This window comes from Mastigoproctus giganteus, chromosome 12, assembly GCF_048544385.1.
Source record: "Mastigoproctus giganteus isolate SK-2022 chromosome 12, ASM4854438v1, whole genome shotgun sequence".
Taxonomy (NCBI): Eukaryota; Metazoa; Arthropoda; class Arachnida; order Uropygi; family Thelyphonidae; genus Mastigoproctus; species Mastigoproctus giganteus.
Genome location: NC_143586.1, coordinates 104,993,613 through 105,015,893, shown reverse-complemented (window position 1 = coordinate 105,015,893; position 22,281 = coordinate 104,993,613). Strand labels below are relative to the sequence as shown.

At 39.2% G+C, this 22,281-nt stretch overlaps 1 protein-coding gene across 6 annotated transcripts in view; it reads right to left on the bottom strand.

Moving 5' to 3' along the window:
• Window positions 1–22,281, bottom strand: part of LOC150077316 (uncharacterized) — a 635,658-nt gene that overhangs the window by 383,805 nt on the left and 229,572 nt on the right. The window lies entirely within an intron of this gene.

Sequence of the window (22,281 nt, the reverse complement as noted above, 5' to 3'; positions counted from 1 at the left end):
ATGGGGGGAAAACTGATAGGTTATAAACCAACTCAGGGATGGGTGTCATCTAAAATCTGTTCCTCGAACCACAGTGTGCAAATGGCGGTGATATATTGCTCCTCATCAATATTCATGCATGTCTGTCTAAAGAAAGGTTAAAAGATCAAAAGATGAACGGACAGAGAGGAGAAAAGAAACCTTTCCATACATTAAAGGCATAAAAGAAATGGAGTGTGGGAAGGGACCTATTTAATCTTTGATATAATTAATTTTACAACCGTTTAAAATACAATATACAGCAACAACTTTTAGAGATATCCAACTCACGCTGCACCCTCACTTCCTTCCATCCTCAAAGGTGGAAAGACTTTTTAAAGACAAAGAAGAAACCACGAAGAATTCAAACTTTTGTGGTAACTCAACACGATACGCTTGGGACAAGTAGCGTTTCTTAATAATTTAATATAATAAACTCACCTTTAAGAATTCTCAAAACGTATTTTGTTTATTTAGCGCAGCAGTGTCAATTATGGAGTAATACGATGTAACAGCGCTTACCTGCATCTCGCAAGGCCAATAGTTTCTATACATTTTCTTCCTCAGGAACTATCGAATGAAAACTTTGCCCGCTGATCATAATTAAAAGCCACATCACGAGACCATCGCTGGAATACTCTCGAGAACATTATCGATGACGAAACGTTCTTTCTAAATCATCCGAAATTATTCGATTGGAAACCGTCTCAAGGACTCCTGAACAGAGTGCATTCAACCGAGTACAATATCCACCCACCCACCCACCTCAGCACGTGCACTGCCCCCACCACAATAACATTCTCGGATGCGACTTACCGTATGTAAGCGCGGTGTATTGAGAACAGGTGTCCGAGTACAGGTTACACCACTGTTTGTGCGTCCTCTGAAACTTATCCGTGGGCATCCCAGTTAACAAACAGCGTTAATATGTGTTTTGGTGAAACGCCATCTGCTCTACGTGTCTAATGAAATAATGAACGGGGTTTACACTGCGCTCGTGAATGGTAAACCAACAGTGGAGCAGTTGTCTTTCTCGATAACACGCTGATACGGGATCAATTGGTTTGGCTTTCATCACTGGGTCATGACGGCTGAAACCCCGGGGGTTGCAGCCTCCGTTACAGCTTTGTCTGATGTAATCATTGTCATTGCAAAACTTTAATCACTAACAATCCCCACATGTGTTTGATTCTACGAAGAACAGCTGAAACCCATCTTCCTCCACTCTATATTTTGACTATTACCGCCATTGTACTGCCACATGCAGTTAAACTATTATTCAATGTTAGTTATTTTGGTGTTATCTCTTTCCCCCGTTTATACTCTAAATTTCATATATTCCATGGTACGTTTTGTCTATTTTGTGGGGTGAAACAAAGCATACCTAAGATCGAACAGTTCGGCCACGATGTGAACCCATTAAAACTTCCCGTGTTGAAATTGGATCCTAATCTAACAGAAATTCTGGTGTACATTGCTGAGTAACATTAGTTGATCTCATTTTCTCAACAGAAGGTACCAAGGGGGCAGCACAGTTGGTGCAATCACCGTCCTCCCCACACTGGGTGGAAAAGACCCGAGTTCGAGTCCCGTCGATGACGTGAGGAACTTTTATGGGCCTTTTTCACAAAATGGCCGAGTTAGTCGGTCTCAGGCAAGGGTATCATGGAACTCGGATTTTTCGTCCAGCGAACAGAAAATCGATCTCAGAACACAGGCAATTGCCTGTGTTCTGTGTACTGACCATATACCCGGAACAATATGGTCTTAATGGCCGATGCTCCTAAAATCCTACAACGACAACAACAACAACAACGTGTAGTTTATGAATATGATTGTAATATGTTATGCATTCGGATGACTGCCTATGAACAAATCCAATAAGTGTAGACTATGTTTATTAAAAAAGATTGTTTCATTTGAATGACCCTTATACAAACACCATAAAGGTAGTGTTTCTATTGGGTCTTCTTTGAGATGACCCAATAGATAAAACCCATATGAGTTTTATCTATTGGGTCATCTCAAAGATATTCTGTAATAGCGCGCGTGTTTATATATATTTTTTGCAAAGAAATAAAACAAAAATAACATCAACATCGTGTTAATTTAATAAGTTAATGTACACTCTTAACAGTACCAATAGTATTAGGTATTTTATGTTATATAAACTTTGTAAAAGGATCTTATTCTTGAATTTGTTCATTGTATTATTTAATACAACGGTCTTAATGCTCAGAGAAGAACAAACTCTGCTTTTACAACGAGTTGCCCTGATATTGCACACTACATTTAAATAAATAATGACACTGCCTAGAGACATCTTCCATTTATCTAAAAGAAATCGGGAAGGGACCAATAACTCCTGAAACTGGTTGTCATGGTTTAAATGATCGATGTCATTTCTTTTAAAGTAGTGCAATACTAGCTTATTTTATTTTATATTTCATTAGCTATTATTTTCTCCAATAAAATAATAGCTACATGAAATATAAAACACGAGTTTTCCACTGGTGCGGGAGGAAGGTGATTATATCCACTGCGCTACCGAAAGGGCTCATAAAACGCAATATTCTAAAATATTAAGGGATGAAAAGAAAAATTCAATTAACTGAATAATGGAGAACACGGTTTGTGGGGATGAGATGAAGACAGGAGACTGTGAGCATGATGGATGAGAAAATAAAATTCTAAAACTAAATAATGGACGTAAAATCTGTGGTCGATTTAACGTTTGCTGGACGAAAAACCACGGTATATCCTTGCCTGAGACCGATTAACTCAATCTCAGGAAAAAGGCCCATAGAAATTCCTATCGTCATCGACGGGACTCGAACCCTGGTCTTTTCCACTGGTGTGGGGAGGACGGCGATTCTACCATAGGTAATAACCTTGAGGGCGAATGGAACATAAAAAATTCATTCTAGAATAAATGTAGGAAGGGTGCAGACAGGCCAGCCATATGTGGAAGTGTCCAGGTGACTTCAAGCGAATAGCAGAAAAGTTTAAAGAGTTAGCAACGATTTCAAAGTAGTTATAAAATTTACAGAGCAGCAGGACACGACCACGTGGTACAGTTTCAGTTTTTAACCATACACAAATGTGAAGCAACAGAGAAAAACTTGCCCAGTGAAGCCAGAAGTCTTTACATCCGCCTCATTGAAGTAAGAAAAATTATATAAAAAAGAGGAACTGCAACTAATTTGCATTGGCTTTGAAACCTTGGAAATCCCCCTTCCCCAAAGAGGGACTATGTAGGTCCCCCTTTGGGGAAGGGGGATTTCCCTTAGTACCTACATAGTCCTCCAAAGAGGGACTATGTAGGATGGTTTGATGGGCTCGACTACCCCCACTTAAATCTCGCAGAGGATGGGGATATTCAAAGGAGAGAGAGGTTGCAGTTCCAACAGGGCAAATTACTCCTGCTTTCCTGTAGAGCTGCTGGACCTCAGGAATAATTTACTGCAACAGTGATCCATGTGGATGATGTGGATCAACAATCGACAAGTATCGGTTAGTGCTAGTTAGAAATGTACCTTTCATTCTAATTTTATTATTTCTAAAACAACTAGTTATCTTGTGAAAAAAAACATGGTACTCGATAATCTCCTTTCGTACATTTTGGTGGAGATTCAAAGAGGTTTCGTAGAGGTCCAAATATAGGATTTTGAGTTAGCACTTTCCGACACGGGGCACGCTAAATACTAAAAATATCAAATACATAATTTATGATAACATTCTTCTTCTTCCTCCTCTTATTTCTCCTCTGTATCAGATATATTAAGTGTGTTAACTGCCATAGATAAAATTCTTGCGTAAATTCTGTCAAGAAAAATGTCTTAAATTCTTTGAACTGAGTTACCCCAGGAAGATCAAGCTGTTAAAAACGATAGTTGGTTGAACAGCACTTAAAATAAACGCGGTTTTAATTTAATTCAGAAAAAAAGAAATATATATCCTAACGTTGCGATATATTAGGATACATATTTGGCAAACAGTTATGAAAATTATCTTAAAACGTACAAGCTTTTACTATCAGAAAATTGTCGATTACAATTGGACTAGCTTTGCCAGAAGATTACAATTGGACTAGCTTTTGCCAGAAGTGTTTACAAGATTTTAAATAATAAAGCTTTATTTTTTTAAATGCTTCTTTGATGAATTGTATTATTTGAAGGTTTCCAAGAATCTTCGAAATAAGACCATACTTTATATTAATTATGGACATCTTGGTCCTTGGAGGTTTTATTAGAATTACGAATTAATTATGACATCGATCTCTGAGAGCTCTTGATCCTCGACTTTCAAATCTGTTCTTAAACGAACTATATACAAGTGTGGACTGCTATCTTTAGATTCATAAGACGACAACCATAATAATGTTTCTGTTAATAATAATAAGCATTTTGATAGCCACATGAAAAACAACAAAATGTCTCCTGATGTCCCATTGAAATACATCGATTTAAGTGGGGACAGAACCGAAAGCTTTGTTCATATTCTAAATTCGACTGGGGAGGACTAAATCGCCAACATTCTCATATCTTTTCGTTCCTCATCTCCACAGCGTCACTCATAAACTTCCGTTCATATTCACGGAAGCAAAACTGGGAGGGGTATTTATAAAAATGCATGCGGATGTTGACAGTCTCGAGGCCATTTTTCAGGTTGGTGGGAAATGTTCCGCGAGTTATAATTCGAGAGGATTTTAAGTGTCAGCTGCTGCGGTCGCCAAGACGGAAAGGAAAACAGCGCTATTTTCGAGCACGTGCTCTGACAGTCGATATAACGCGAAAATAAAAAAAAAAAACGCAACGTAAACATGACACGAAACTGGCAATTGTCAGCTCGCTAAAACCCTTCGTTTAAATTTGACAGACAGCCCGCGAAACAAAACAAGGGAACCTAATTTCCAAATGGACAGATAGAAAAGGGGGGAGGGGGGACGCACGCGCAGCTTCACTTTCGAAGGGCGACGATCAGACAGCGAAGTGACGATGTCGCTTTAACGGTTTCTTCGCACGAAGTCCGACAGCACTTCAGAGACAACAGTTGCCATAACTATGATAACACGCAGAGCTTATTATGTTCCATCCTGTAAATACGGATTAATAGCCCAGCGTCGAGTTCAATAACGAAAAATTACACTTTCTTTAGCCAGTGAGTTTAAGCAGTTCAAAATTGTATTTTGTACAACAGTTTAAAAGAGGACACGAAATTAGCAACCTCTGGAGTTGAGGATAAAGTTCCGAATGACTGATTTCCTCTTATTTATTTATTTTTATTTATTTTTAACATATAATATACACAACAGGCATTCACCCAGTTAAAGTGTATAACAGAACAAAGGTTGTACAAAACATAAAATAGATGGTAGACTAATATACTTTGTACAATGGAAACGGGAAAAGTTCAATTCACAAAAATAAAAAAGATATTCATGACGTTAAGTCCAGCTCCATGAAGACTGGCAGAAAGCAGTATGCTGCAGTAGACATCATCACACACACACACACACACACACACACGAATTAAGGAGGACATCTTTAACCCAGAACTCATCCGTCAATCGGTCAACGTACTCCGAATAGTTCTGTGAAATTGTTTCTTGTTCACAGCCATGTCCAATTCAAACTTGTTCATGAGTGCCAATGTTCTTTTGAAGAAGGAGTTCCTGGATATCTCTAATCTGGAGTTACCGATGTGGAAAGTAGTCTTCTTTCTAGTAGCCACCACTGGAGCGTGAAGGTCAATATGGCACAGAAGATCCGGCAGGTAAGTTGATCCAGCGAAGATGTGGTACAACAGTTTTAAATCAAGAACAGTTCGCCGAGTTTCCAGAGATTGAAGCTTGAAGTAGGAACAGAGATTCCGGTAGAAGATTCTGTGGTAAAACATGGGGTTACGTCTGGAAAGATAGTGGATAAATTTCATCTGGAGCGATTCTATTTGCTGTATCAAGTATGCATAGTGTGGGTTCCATATAGGAGAAGCAAACTCCACTATAGGGAGTATAGTTGTCTTAAATAGGAGCACAGAGAACTGAGGATCTTGAAATCTGCACGTCTGCCGTTTAATGAAGCCAATTTGTTTTTTCGCTTGGCTTAATATATTCCTAACATGTTTTTCAAACCCACATGTAGCGGTAAAAGTAACTCCCAGATCTTTAACTTCGTCAACTCTGGAAATCGGCATCTCCTTGATGTAATATTCATTAACTAAAGTCTTAGTTTTCCTCGTAGAGGCAAAGGAAATAGAGCTGCACTTCATAGTATTAACCTCCAAACCATTCAAAGCAACCCAATCAGCAAAAGAGTTGAGAGCAGTCTGAAGGTTAACTGCATCATCTTGACTGCTGATAGGTGAATATAGTTTCACATCATCGGCAAACATTAGTATCTTGATACCACCTCTCTCAACAAATTGCGGTAGATCGTTGATAAAGATGGTGAATAAAAGAGGCCCAAGAGATGATCCCTGAGGTACTCCTCTCGATGGAAAAAATTCCCTTGAGACTTCCTGTCCGATGATCACTGTATGTTTTCGATATGAGATATAACTCATCAACCAGGATAATAAAGGGTCAAGTATTCCATAGTGGCTTAGTTTTTGAGCAAGTTGATTATGTGGGACACTGTCAAAAGCCTTAGTAAGGTCTGTGTAGATCACATCAACCTGTCCCCCGCGATCGACGGTGTCTAGAACCTGTTGCCAGATGGTGAGAAGATTAGTGGTAGTTGATCGGCCCCTGGTGAAGCCATGTTGGCAGTCGCAGATGAAGTGATTAAAGTATTCCATTAATCGGTGGTGAATGATAGTGTCCAGAATTTTTGCCAGCGAGTTCAGAAGGCAGATGGGACGGTAATTCTCTAGTGAGTGGTTTGCACTTCTCTTTGGGATAGGAATAACATTAACAGTTTTGAAGTGAGTTGGGTAGATACCAGACTTAACGGAAAGATTGAATATATGCAATAATATATATTTAAGTTGTGGCAAGCATTTCTTCCACAAGATAAGTGGAATCTTATCTGGGCCTGCAGAAAAATCTTTTGTTAGTTTCCGAAGCGCTTGAATGATATCGCCTGTGTCCACCGAGAGATTATTCAGTGTATCATCCTTAATGACTTGAAATTGATAAGCTGAAGCAGCAGTAGCTGCTGTTTTCTCTGAAAAGGAGGAGAAAAAGGTCGCAAAAAGATCTGCTTTAGTTTTGTCACAGGTTATAGGCTTGCCATCGGAATCAATGATCCTGGTTCCTGTTGAGCAGTTATTAGAATTCTTTAGCATGTTCCAGAACGGCTTTAGGTCTCCATTTACTGTGAAACTGTGTTGAATTGATTGCATATAACGAGCGTACTGATTTCTGATCATCCTTTTAACGTTACTTCTGTGTTCCTTGAACAGTGCCATATATGCTTCATCATGTGTCGTCCTAAAGAGTTTTCTGCACTGTTCTTTGGCTCGTATAATCGCAATTATGTCTGTCGTGATCCAATGAGGGAATCTATTCCTGTAATTTTTACTAAGAGGTACGAACTCTTGAATGATTGAGGAGATTGTGCTAATAAGATGATCGGTGACTGCGTCAAGATCATTAATCCGTGGGAAGGAGAACCAATCAATGCAATCGAGCTCACGCCCTAATAGTTGCCAGTCTGCTCTCCTAAAGTTCAGCTTGGCTGGAACAGGAGTAGTGCATCTATTCTTCTGCGATATGTTTATTTGACAGCTTAGAGCCTTGTGATCAGACGGCAGAAATGAAACTGCTTCTAAAATACGGATCTGCTTGGATGCAAAAACGAGATCCAGCATCGCCTTGCCTCTAGTACAAGTATTGTTATACTGCTTGAGGCCCAGTTCTGACGTGATGTCATATAGCAGCTTAGTTGTAGCGGTTGACTTCTCGATGCCTAGTGGAGAGTGTCGCTACCACTTTCCCCATTTAACAACAAAACACGGGCATTGTATTTGCGTTGACTATGGGCACTGGCATGAAACACCAGTTACTGTAAGAACTCCTTCATTTCCAGCGCAATGTGTGTACAGCAAAGTACTGTTCTTTCAGCGTCATAGTTGATAACAAAGTCTGTACTTCTACTGTAACACTAACAGCTTTTGTAGCTTCGTGTCCCTGGAATGGCATAAGAACTCTTTTATCTTTAAAACTACCTTTTAGTTAATTTTTGTGTACATAGTTTCTTGGATAGATTCTTTTGTTATTGAACGTTTGTATTACCCGTATATGATGTTTTCAACTTCTTTAAGTGAATTTTTATGAAGGAACAAACTGTTAACAGTCACTAATAATCGGGGACATCAGGCTAGTCATATACTTTAAGCTATCTCTCGTAAAACAATGAGAGTAGCCTTCAAGAAGCTCAAACCTTTAAATTTCGAAGTTATCACTTGGATGGAAAGATACAGACAGGATAGATACTTGCATTAAGAAAATTACGTTTCTGTGTATTTATTTAAGACTAACTTTAGATATTTATAAATTAAATCGACACAGATATAGGCAAATTTCTCGATAAATAAACATAATTCTCTCCTGACAAATATCGAGATTTTCACTTTGATTCTGCGACCCTTGATATTCAGGGTTATGAACTTCCTAGGCTTTTTATACACTAGTGGTCGACAACACCTACATCGATAGTGCCAAAAGTAGCATCAGAGACTTATCCAAATCGCAAATTGTCCACGATTTCATCGTTTCCAACAAGGCTTTACTTCTCAAATTGCTACAGTGATAGACAGGCATGTGTGTGTGTGTGTTTCAATTTAAGTTGAAAGCGAAACTCCCGAAATGCTCCTAAAAGCCCTCTCCCTCTTCTAAGCTCCCTGTTTTCAAAAATTCGCCACTGGCACCGGGGATCCAGACCAGATTAAACCACAATCCGAGCCTCTACAGTACAATGAACTGGCATATCATCAGCAGAAGGCTCCCGACTTTAATAAGAACCATAAAAACACATTCTGTATGCTCCTGAAAAATTACCTGTTAAATAACTGGAAAACAGGTAATTCCTATAAAATCCATTCCACAACGACAGATGGAAGTTTGTTCCAGCAATCAATTATCCTCTGGCTAAAGGGAAATTTCAGCACATCTATTCTACAACTATCTTTCCTCGATTTGAATTTATGCTCCCTCAGGTTTGTAATATGGGCAAGAGGAAGAATCCCATCAGAATTGAGCCTGCTCAACCCATTCAAGGCCTTATACACCTCAATCAGATAACCTCGCAGGTGCCTACTCTCCAGACGCTGTAATTTGTAGAACTTAAGCCTTTCTTGGTAAGAGGACCCCTTTCTTCCCCTCATCAATCTTGTTGCACTTCTTTGTACTCGTTCCAGCAACTCTTCATCAATATTTGAGAGTAAATGCGTTGAAGTGTATATTAATTTATAAAAGTATGAATACTCGCAGCTAAATTATTGACAGAGGCTAAACGGGAGCATCCTTGCCTCTGTGGTTATATATGTGAACCGAGATCAGCACATTGCCCGTTCGAAGTAAAAAAAATGGGTAGTCCGCACTTTACAAAGTGCGGACTACCTCTGCTCTACAATCCTACTATTTGTACCAAAATACACCCAAATTTCATAACGGCACACAGCATGAAGTAAGCGATCTGGAGGGACCAAGGCCGGACTTACTCAGGTGCAGAGGCGCGGTTATTCAAGGGCCCCAACGTCGCAAGGGCCTCAGACGAACGCAATTACTTCTGTCTACGATTTACCCGCCACATCCTATATTTAGGGACTCTAAAAATATGTGCGCCAGGGCTCTAGAATACCTAAATTCAGCACTAGGGGGTGGGGTGGGGGAAGAACGTACAAGAAGGAAATACGATGATGGATTTTTTCACAAAAGTTTTACCGGATTGAATTGTTGGTCATTTGCGAATATCCGTATATCTTTTTTTGTTTTTGTTTTGCGAGAAAGAATGCCATAAAATCTGAAAATTACTAATGAGTACATAATAATGTATAGCAGCGTTATTCCCATTTCTATAACTGGAAGCCACTCCTTCCCAATTCATTAGAAAATATAAACTCATATCTGGAACCTAATGCCAACAACCAGTTGTTGAACACTAGCTTAAAAAGCATTGGTCACCTATGACAAGTTGTCCTCCAATTCAACTAGTCATTGTTAACCAATGACTAGTTGAATAAATGAACATTAAAGTAATTTAACAGATCTGTTAAATCTTCACCTGTAAGTGGTAAAGACTTATTGACAACTATCAGAGATAAACAACTTATTTTAACATTTACTATCATGTCGTAGACTAATTTAGGGCAATATTAAACACTAATTTTTAAAAGTGTATATATAGAAATAAGTCCCTAAATACGGCCATGGCTTTAGGGACTTTAGGACGGATTAGACCTAACAGCTCCCCCGAGATATCTGAGTCACTAAATGATGCTGTCGTGGGAAAATGCTAGGAACAGCTGCATCTCACTAATGTGAAAGATCTGAACGTTTGGAAGAGGACTGCATTTTGTTCATATATATATGAGCACACAGAATGAATGAACATATATATATTCATTCCATGGCCGAATTAGTCGGTCTCAGGTGTGGATGAAAGGCTTTTCATCCACGTGAAACACCACGAGGGCTCGATGTGTTGCATCCAAAAATTGCGTAATTTTGTGATCAATCCATTCACGCACTTTATACGCCAATGCAAGGCGAATGGATCAATGACAATATTAAATTTAAAACGTTATAATTCTTTGAGTTGTGCGAATTTTTATCAGATTTGTGATACAGAACGTCGAGCAGCATTATCGTATGTTAATTATCTAACATACAGTAATGTGCATTTCTCAAAATTTTAAATTAACATCTATAACTCACTTTGGTATCACCCAAACACCGGGCTATTATTCTGTGCAAGCAAAGGCCAGGAATTTATTATAATCTGATTGAATATCGGTGGTGGAAACCGCAATAAAAAAAAAGAAAACCAAAAATTCTAATCATCAGTAAACGAATTTTTCAGAAAACGGTTCAGTTAGAAAATGTACAGATATTTCACATATATAAAGGTGTCTGCATATCTTTGTTTCATTGATATTTATTATTTACCATTCTATTAATGTACTACTGAAAATATCAGCCTCACAAGCCTTTAAAAATCCTAATTTTTGAACCTGCATAGACCAAACCATGGAGCAGGGTTGTATATGCAAAACCGCGTAGAGCAATCAATTTGAATTCACAGTTGTGTTAAGTACACTAAACACTTTAAGGTACCGTTGGTACCATCCCTAATTATGGTCAAGTATTTCCCCTCATCCTCCCTCTATCACCATAGTATAAACAGACTGATTTAGAAAGGTATTTCTTGTTTCATTGCAGGAAATATAAAGGCGAGTTTGGTTAAATTTACAATTTTAATATAAAATAAACGGGTACTATCTGTCGGTGTACACTCATCAGATTCCACTGTTAGAGTGAAATTGAGCGACAGTCTGAAAACGTTTCTATGTACTAGCATTGGTTTTAGATCAGTGTACACTCAGAGATCATGTACAGGATTTCACAAAAATTATTATTATTATTATTATTAAATCTGTTTATTGCTCTGCCAAAGAGCCACCCCCTGGACAGCTAGAAGCTAGGGGGGTGATATTACACACAGAGGTTAAGACAGGGACATGTGCTGGCGGTTACATGGGGCCCATGTATGCTTAACCCGACAGGTACAGAACTTAGTGTTTATTATTTTACATAATTAAAAGAATTAAAGGATATTATTTTCTCTAAATTGCTATAAATTACATAAGCATGAGGGAAATATACAAAATATAAAGAAATGAGGCAGTCCTTCACCGGTTGTTACACGTGGTATCTTTTCAATTCTTCAATCTTGAACGTAATAGTGCAGCCAGGCGTCTTTGGAGTAGTAGATTCTAAGTAAGAGAGGACCAGTGATGGCTTCACCTATCTTTAACGGGATTCATTGTGGTGGCATTTTCCTTCTGGTGGCGTCTCATAAGTGTATGTTTGCATATGTGTTCTTTAGTTTCTGACGTCTGTATGAATGCTGTTCGCAGAATCTATCCAGGTCGATGGCTAGATTGTTCATCAAATCTACCGTGTTTCCTGGGAACATGCGTCTCAATCCTTTCAGGTTGTTCAAGCTGATTGTGAGTGGGAGCCTTGGGTCCATTTGATTCCTTCCGGCAATGCGTGGAGTTTTTATTAAATCAGTGATGTCAGGGGTGTCGAGTCGTCTTGTGATTAGTCTGGCAAGTGTAAGAAGGTTTGCTGCCACAATCTGTTGTTTCCATGGGGTGACTTCCAGATTTATGTAGAACTGAGCCCTAGAAATGGTGTATTGGTTGCCAGTCCGCCAGTTGAGCCATTTCAGGAGCCAGTATTCCAGGCTGAGGAACTTGTTGAAGTGTGTTGTGGGAGCAGAGGACCAAATGGTTGCGGCATAGAGAGGTATAGGATAGACACATCGGACAACATATTTCTTTACCAGGTCGGCGTCATGAATTCCCGTTAGTTCCTGGCGGATCGCCCACATAGCGGAGTACATTTTTGTTTTTGTGTTCAGGAGGTGAGCCTGGAATGTCAGCCCATCATCCCACACTAATCCGAGATCTTTGTGCGTTTTAACTTTCTGAATGGGTGATCCATTGATAGTAAGATTAATGTCATTGCGTGACTTCTTCCAGGTGAAGGACATTTGAGCTGTCTTTGTTTGGTTAATCTGTAGTCCGATGGAAGCCAAATATTGTTGAAGGTTATGTATGATTTTATTTGCCTGCAAGGTAGTGCTACGAACCTGAGTTTGGTCAGAGGATGTAATATAAAGTTTCAGACCATCGGCGTATGATTGGAAGTCAGTTTGGGATGCAAGGAAGGGCTCCAGCGCTGCGGCAAATAGGGTTGGTGATAGAACTCCCCCTTGCGGGACACCCCTATTAGTAATGCAAGTTGTCTGAAATCTGCGATGTGATATGATGAGATGTCTATGCTCCAGGATTGATTTAATGATACGGAGAATCCTTCCAGTGATGTTAAAGTACTGCTGGAGAATGGTGATTAGAGCTGTTATATCTATTTTGTCATAGGCCGCTTTTATGTCAAAGAAAATAACATCAAGCTGTGTCCTGTTGTTGAGGGCTTTCTGGATTCTGGTAAGGGTGTCTAGGAGGTTGCTGTTAGTAGATCTCCCCTTAATCACAGTGTGGAGGTACGGAGGCCTGTGATTGAAACAGTGGTCTGCAATGGTGGGCTGGATTTAAAGATAGGGCTGTTTTCTGTGAAAATCAGTCCTAACTCAATTGTTTGTGATCAAACCTTGGAGAAAACACAAATCCGATCATCAGCGATCGAAGGAATGATCAGAATCACATCAAGAGAAAGAAACCGCAGTGCAAAGGTAGTTTTCTTCAAAAAAATGCAATTCATGATTCCTTACTTTCATTTAGTGAGAACTTTGGTAATCTGACTGGAAACATTGAATCCACTGACCACAAGGAATGTTATAAAACTAGACGAAAGAGAAGTTAAAATGATTCCAGCGATTTAAAAAACGCAGTGATTAAAATTTGTTTAAGAATCGGACAAAATATTCAAAAAGTAAAAAAAAAACGACGGGGTTAACTTTCAACTCGTCTATGATATTAAATGAATTGCGATTCCAACTGTAATTGAGACGATTAGAACCATCAGCGATACCACCAGAAACCACTGATCTACCAAAACATTCAGCGATAAAAGTACGTTACAAACGATCAATCCTTGCTTAATATTTGATGAATGTAAAGCCCGAGTTCAGGGAAGGGTAGAACCATGCAAACGACTGTCTTCTGCTATTTGTATGCTGAATAACTTCGTTTTTCTGAACAGTTCTCTGAATTGGGCAACCACGTGCCTCTCTTTTGACAAACAGAGTCAATCTCAGGATGCAGGAGACCCAGGTGCACACACTAGTCTTGGGACCCTTACCACGATTTTGATGCAAACGTGTATTTCTATATATATAGTGGGCCTGAGTACCCTGCAGCCACTGCGCCTCCCCAGGCTTTGTTTAGAAGTAGTATGCACTGTTGAGTTTACCAAATTAACTGCTTAAAAGTATTAAAATACACCAAAATAAAAAAAAATTATAAAAATATAGTATACATAGTGTTTTTAACTTCCATATGCAGGCTTTCTCAACTAAGAAAAAAATTGTCTAAGGTGGAGGTTATACACAACAGGGAGGAATATTTTCAGTGGTGAATGAAACAAGAACCAGAAGGGAGAAATGCAAGGTTTCCAGGCAGAGAGTTTGGCAAAGTTTTCAAAGTGTCCGAAACTATATTGACGCACGTATAGTCACCCGAAATGTACCATCCATTTAGGGTGATGAAATTCATGGAGAGCTGATACATCCATGCAGCCCTCCACGAATTACTAAGCTAACTGTCCCACAATAATTGTCCTTTGGCTTAACGGTAGAAAACTAAAATTATTTTGTTTTCTTCCATTATTCTCATTACAATTGCAAGCAATACAAACTGCATCCGAGGAGTCCAAAACCAAGTTCAAGTGTGGCACAGAAGATGAAAATTAGTAACCAGTGAGGATTTACCTGGACATCTTATTCAGACCATGAACTGATAGGGGTTGGATCGCCGTTGGCTCAAATAGAAGCTCAGATTCGAGTCGCATGGAGTCAGCAAGATATTGAAAGGATACAGAGCAATACTGGACCATTCATGTACATGTAAAAAACTATCCACAATTTCTAGAGCACTGACAAACATGCCATTCCAGTTTACCTCACACAGGTTCATTGAGATCCGAGGATTAGGCTGGACGAGGCAGATGCTTAAAGTGTTCCTCGTCTTCCCGAAACTACTCTGTCACACATTTGGCACAGAGGATGACTGCCACCTTGAAAACGCTCCTATCCATAGTGGTTGGTTGTTTTGGAGTGAGCATAGGCCGTGACTGGAAGGCTGCCTCCAGACCTACACTTGGTTTTCAAGTCAATGTATTTTCACTTAAGGCGTGAAGTACCACACAGGCGTTTATCAATTGAACTTGATTGCGCTGGTGCATACAAAGAAGAGAAGAACCGTATCTGGGCTCTCTTGGTTGGTCAATGGAGTACAAATGAATTCCTTCCGCGTGTACCGTTGTAATTATAGTGGAAACTTATCCTGACGTCTAAATCGTTTCAGAGAGAAATACAACTTGGAGGATTCATGTACGGATGGACGTTGGACATTGTTGTCTACTTCGAATGGATGTACTTCATTTTCTATACCAGTGGTCTCCAAAGTGGAGTGCGCTCACCCCTAGGGGTGCGCGAGATAATCCGCAATAAATCAATATTTATTAATTATGAAAACTTTAGTTTTTCGAAACGTAATCGAAAATAAAAATTATAAATAAATGTTTTTTAATACTTCAATATGGGGATTTGTTTCAATATGAGGGACTGTTCACTTTTGTGTACAGTCCTTCAACTAGTATGATGAAGATGACTACTTCTTCAAAAGAGGTCTTTGATATTTTGGAAGTGGGACAAATGCCTAAATATTTTATATCATTGAATTAAAATAACATTTCAATATTTCTCTTGTGTCCATCTATTTAAAAACTGCTCAATTTCTCCATAATCAACATCCCCACCCCCATTGCTGGAGGCGGTCCTCTAACTACTAGAAAGGGGGGGGGATACAAGAGTGATATTGATAATCTCTGACTCCTCGCCTGAAACAATGTTTCCTACATGCAAAGGGATAATTTGTATCACATTTTCTCCCTCTCTCTGACTCTCACTCACAGTGATGATAAATAAAAAAAAATAATAATAAAAAAAAACGAAACCGACACGAATACTGCGGAAGGATCCGTGAGCTGTAAATTTAGAACGACTGGCAGATTGCCCGAGTCAGAATCATACCTTCGACTCCTTCCCTGCCATGTCCTGTGTTTCAACCGAAATGAACCCTAAATATTTATATCAAAAGACCTCTAGAGGAACCACAGCGTGCAATTTTTCATATCGAATTCCGGGGATACGCAAGAGCTGCTCGCTCGTCAGCAGGATGCGAGCGCAGAAAGGCTCTGCGACTTCCTCAGCCTTGTAACACCAACTATATATGGCGGTAACCCCCAGATAATGAACCAGCTCCACTGTTGTTCTATCATTATGCTTTTTTGCCAGCTAATATATGCTTGACTATTTTTCTTTGGTCCCGCGTGCTATTTAATATTGTCCCTATATAGAGCTGCGTCTCTCGATCCCATTAGTAAGTCTGCTACAACAACCAATAAACGGCAACAGAGTCTATTTCTGTACCCACTCACGTCACCAGACATTTGCATTTTACATCACTATTTTGGTTAACTCTTTAGAGCCATTTAAAACGTCTGAAGGCAGGTAGCGCCCTCTAATTCTAACCATCGTAGTTGTCTAGCATATTCACCCCCCCACACTCACCCTCCAATGTTTATGTTACGTGTTTGTGATGGTTCTCTCATCCCAGGACCAGACTGGAAAAAAATTAACGAATATTAAAAGCGTTCTGTTGTGGAGAAATTAAAAGAATGCGAAGTTGAACAGATCTATGTTGGATGCGAACATAAAGCAATGCACTCATCAATGAACTCGTCTATATTTAGCGTGCCAAGGTCAACTGCGATTAACATTTGTTAATAAACTATAAAAGGACACGCAGTAAGATTTGTCCACTTCGTTTATCCCATTGCTTTAAAATTTTTGTCGCATTGTTGTGTTTTATTTGATTTTCCAAATGTGCTCTTTTTCAAAACACAAAACTTGTGACTTTCAAAACGATTATTCTTCAACCACTGGGTAGAATGCAACTTGAAATCACAATGGAATCTGCAAGTTTTCTTTTACTGCAAAAAATGCTATCTTTGTGCGCTACGCTAGCTACCAAGGATTTATTTATCGCGCACATATAACGCACCTGCTGTTTTATTAGATCAGCTGGATAATTAGTATCGAAAGGACCTTGCTGTATTGCTTAAAATAAAGATCACAAAAGGATCTAGTTAAGAATTATACCTGTATTGCAAAATACAAAAACTATACAGTTTGACTGATAAATGTGCCTTAATATATTGAAAAATGTATGCGTATGTTTAATAGGACTTGCACTTCATCTTCCTATCTTCAACTTTCGTACAACTCTAATGATTTCCTTATTTCAAGAAGCATGCTTGTTCCATGATATTATATTGCGCCTTTTATGCTCTATCGTGTCCTTATTATGCTCTACCAATAGTGAACAAATTCACTGCATTCAAAAATGCAACATTTTGAAGTGAATGCATTTTTGAATTCGTGCATAACCAGACTGCGGACTTATTGGTTTTTAAACATGGCACACATTTTTTTTCTTATTATTTATATGCTCGACAATGCAATGTACCAAGAGAAACAACTCTCTCTCAAAATGCACCGCCATCTAGCACTCCTTGGGAAAGGTCTGGGTTCGATTCCCATCGACGAGTGGAAGAATTTCTAAAGTCATCGTCATTCTAAGCTGAAATTAGCCGCTCTGGCTGAGGGTGTAGTGTTTTTACCAGTGAGTTATCGGTTTTCTTTCTGCAAAACATGTTGGGCCACCTTTCGCATAGATAACAGTTATTTCATTAGCCAATGACTCCACTGGACGTCTAAAGGTGACCATAGGAATCTGTAGCCATGCCGCTTGCAAAGCTTTCCACAACGTCGGTATAGATGACGTTTGTGTGTCCACACGCCTCACTTCCTTTTCTGAAACATCCCACAGGTGTTCAATTAAACTGAGGTCAGGAGAATTTGGATGCCCGTCAAGATGAGTGGTATCTTCAGTGTTCCATGAACCACTCGTGCACAGCGCGCACCCGATGACACGGCACTTGGAAGGTCCCGTTTCTGTCCAGGAAAAAAGCAAGATGACAGGATGCACATTGTTTTCTAGGAGCTGTCAGTATACCCTGCTAATGAAATGTTAGTCCATACGCAACAGGGGTCCTACTTCTTTCCAGCAAAATATGCCTATTAAACAACCACCGCCACCTGTCTAGATAGTGTGCACTATGCACGATGGGTCCACGGACTTGTGTTGCTTGTGTTACACACACATAAAGGCGTCCATCGGTGTGTTGCACCAAGTATTCGGACTCATCCAGCCACCACACTCCTTTCCATCTTCCAGTGTCCAACCAGCTTGTAGCTGGTTGGACACTGGACACATTTCTTTATTCTCATTGTCTTGCACGTTATATGATGCGGAAGGATGATTTCGATAACCATATTGGTATATTTGTGACTTTTTTTTTTTTTTAATCCTCAGCAGTCCTGAGTAAGGGGTGGGGGAGAGAGAAAGAAACTGAAATATTAAAAAAAAATCCATTTAAATATATATCACGATCTTTAAAATTTTCAAATACAGAATCGGATCTTCTTGGACCTGTTTCATAGAGGTTTTTTGCTTGTTTGTTTAGATGGAAAGATAAAGGTTGTGATAATTTTAACAATTAGCATTTAAGTAAAATATTCATCTCTGGATGAATTTTAATATCAGATCGCTTATTATTTTATCAGTGATTGATCAGCTTGTTTTAGATAAACACTGAGGCAGCTAAGACCACGAGGCGTCACTATATGAGAATATGAAATGTGTGCAATTTTTGAGGGACGAAATGCCCCAGATGGGAGGCCGTAAGCAAAAATCGTACACGTCTGCCAGAGATTGACACTCCCATTCACCTCTTGAAAGGCGTTTGTAAAATCTTTTCCAACATCAAGAGGTGACGCTCTTGAGCGTCGCATTGCACGCCGACAGCCAATTCCTCGGCCACTTGGTGAAGGTGCTGGTGGAAGAATGGGATTTGTTGCCACAGAACCTTACAGACACCCCTTATATCGAGCATGGTTCACCGCTGTCAGGCCTGTTTAGCCGTTGGAGGAGATCATACGCAGTACTGATGTCATGTGACCATATTTTTGAGCATCTTGTGTCTATTTCTGAAATGTGACCTTTATGGCAATTCCTATACACACCCTATAAATGTCCCTTATACCTGTCCGAAGTTTCTCGCTGTCCCCTCATTTCATCGTTATTCAACGCTATTCCACCATACCAAATTTTGTCACGCTTCATCGCAAGCTGCACGAGTTACACTACGTTTTCAACGGGTTCTGTTAGTTTTTTCGAGTAGTGTACATGGCCAATTTTCACCCAAAATTTTCAGATTTTTCATTCAGTTTTTGTTGGATGAAAACCCAAGTTTCCAGGAGGAACTCATGCAACCCTCGCTGGTGACCTAATAGTTCGATCACGATTTAAAAAAAAATGTGAAAGACTGGCGGGTATTGCAGCCAATGGCTTCATCAAGGTACCACAGAGGAAAGGCAAGTTCCAATTGAACAAGAGCAAGAACAAGGATTTTGGATTTAGTAATAATTTATTTCCAACTAGGTAAGCTTTATTAAAATCATTTTCATGCGTGCCGGTTCTGATGTTTCATTGCTGTTTTGAAGTTCATTGCATGGCAGAAGAAATCTTTCGTGTCATGTTTAATGTACGTTGTGATATGGATTAAACCAGATATGTGATGTGGACTAAACCTTTCTGATGTGGACTAACCAAAATTAGAAATATTGGGGCGTCCATGGCCAAGTGATCAGTGTCTCAGTTGGTGGAGAGTTCCTTATGCCACGTGATCAAATTTATTGCGCTCTACCTATAAACTTCTCTAATTTAATGTGGCCATCTTGAATTACAAACGGATTTTCTTTGTTTGTAAATAGGTAAAAAGAAACGCGGTGGCTGCAAAGTGGGAAAACAGAAGAGAATGTAATGAGGAGGAGGAATAAATTGGAACAGTTTCTATAATTAAAAAAATTATGTTGAAGATAACAAGGCGTCATGTACTCTTTTCTGTTTGGAATAATAAAGGACATAAGATATACAAAAAAGTGAGTTAGTTAGAACTTAGAAAGCCGCTAGTCACCTTGTAACAACAAAATGTCAACTCAAAAGCGAAAAAAAAAAAAAAACTGTTTGTTTGGTAGAGCTATTAATAAACATGTCATTGTCTGTACCAAGACGATGATTAAAGAAACCAGTTTTTCTTTTCTTGTCGTAACTGAAGATCTTTACGAGCAAAGCAACAGATACTTAAACAAGTTTAGTCAGTGTGGATGGCTTCAAGTTCTTATCGCAAGTCAGGTGTTTCAAACCAAAACTGATATGAAAGGGGATTAGTACGAGAGAGAAAGTTTCTTAAAACCGAAGATCGTGCAGAATACCAAACTTTTCCAGAGGGTAGGACTGGCGTTTATTTTAATTTCAGTTGTACAGATTATAAATCCGATTTCTTCCTTTACTAATACCCAAGAAGTTACTAAAACAATGAATAGGAAACTGCAACGTCTGGTGACCAACTTATCATATATTTATTCGATATTCAACCTCATAAAAGCAATATTATTAATATACTCACTAGAACCTGAAAATTAGCCTTCCCCTCCTGGGTCTTTGAATTACAAAAGTTACTGGCATACAGATTTGAGTATCACCTTTGATTCCAGGATGCTCTTCCACCTCTGAACGTAACGTTTTGCACGCAGAAATGGCAGACAAAACGGCACCTACTCCACATTCACAATACGAACGCTTCAACTCAATGGATGCATAGAATAATCCACCCAGTCATCATCTATGCACCTGAGGTCTCAGCAGCTTAGTCTGCTCTTCGCACCATCAACGCAGATGAATACTGGATGTTCAGATGGCTATTCTTTAAATACCAAATCAGTGCAGGAATACACACATCTCTGACACAGTAAAATTCGAACGAAGATCGAATCCAGGAAGCTACACACAGACATAAAAATAATCATGGAGTATTGCAGTTTCTCCAAACACCTGGTATGAATGCCAATGGAAGACACCTAGTTTTCTTTCAACAAGAAGCTATAAGAGATCAAAAACATTAACGCACAGACTAATTAGAAGCAAAGTATAAAAGTCAGCTATTTTTTACAGTTTCTTCTCACTAGATACTCATTTTTGGATTAGTCGATATCGTTATGTCATCAAGCCCTTCTAGCGCTTCTGCTGCGAAATTTAGTTCTACGTATACTGCGTTGGTGCAAATGAAATGCTTTGTTTGATGAAGATGGTACAGTATAAATAGTTGGTACAATGAAGATGGTACAGTATAAAGAATAGAAAAACAGAAAACAGTAGAACAGAAACATTCTCCAGCGCTCACATTTCGCTGTCCGCGTATTTAACCAAGAATATGACGTCCACGAAAGAGACTAAGACGTTTCAGAAACAAGTACAATAACAGCCATCGAAGGCGGAGGACATGATCAGAAGGCTTATCCAGATTGTTCAACTACATTTTATTTATTGTATCATATCGCGTAGCCCAATGGTAAGGAGCTGGAGTGCAGTGGCACACGCTCGTTGAGTAGACCGGGGTTCAAGTCCCTGACTGCTAAATACGGTCGATCTGCCAACCCGCACTGGATCAGCGTGGCAGATTATGGTCCATTTCCCTCAACATGAATCGAGGAGGATTCCATCCTGCAGTGCATTGATAATGGCTGCACTTTGCCTTTTATCACTTGGCATTGTAGAAACAACAACTTGGTCGCGAAAGAATTTTGGAAAGAAATAAGACCCGAACGTGATACTTTTATCACTTAGAGTGACACTGTAGTCCTTACAATGTCGTGCCATATGATAAAAGTATTATGTTTGGATATGATTTATTTTTAAATAATTGGCGACCCCTCAAACTTCTTAAGCGATCCCCGGGTTGCGCACCCTCTGGCTTAGAGCAATATTAGAATTTAGATCTTATATAAACCACTCCCACAGTTTTTATTATTATATTTTTTTATTTATTATTTTTCTCGCTAATACAAGTGGCATGCAATTCTGAATTTTAGACGTTTTAATTGTGCACATTCCTTTCGTGAGCAGGTAGAGGATTTAGATTTCTTCATTGTTAGGCCAAATGGAAATTTCCAGACAATTGTTTACAAGCCCTAAGGATACTTGTAAGGTAGATCAATACTTGGACGGAGTAGGAATTTGAATTGGGGGAAAATTCCTAAGGGAACTGATTGGATTATCCCAACAGCAGGGTCGAAACTAGCACTTTTGACCTTGGAAGCCTACTGTTCCAGAATTCTGGCAATCAGCAGTAACATTATCGGCCGTCTAATATTAATTTTAAAATTGAAA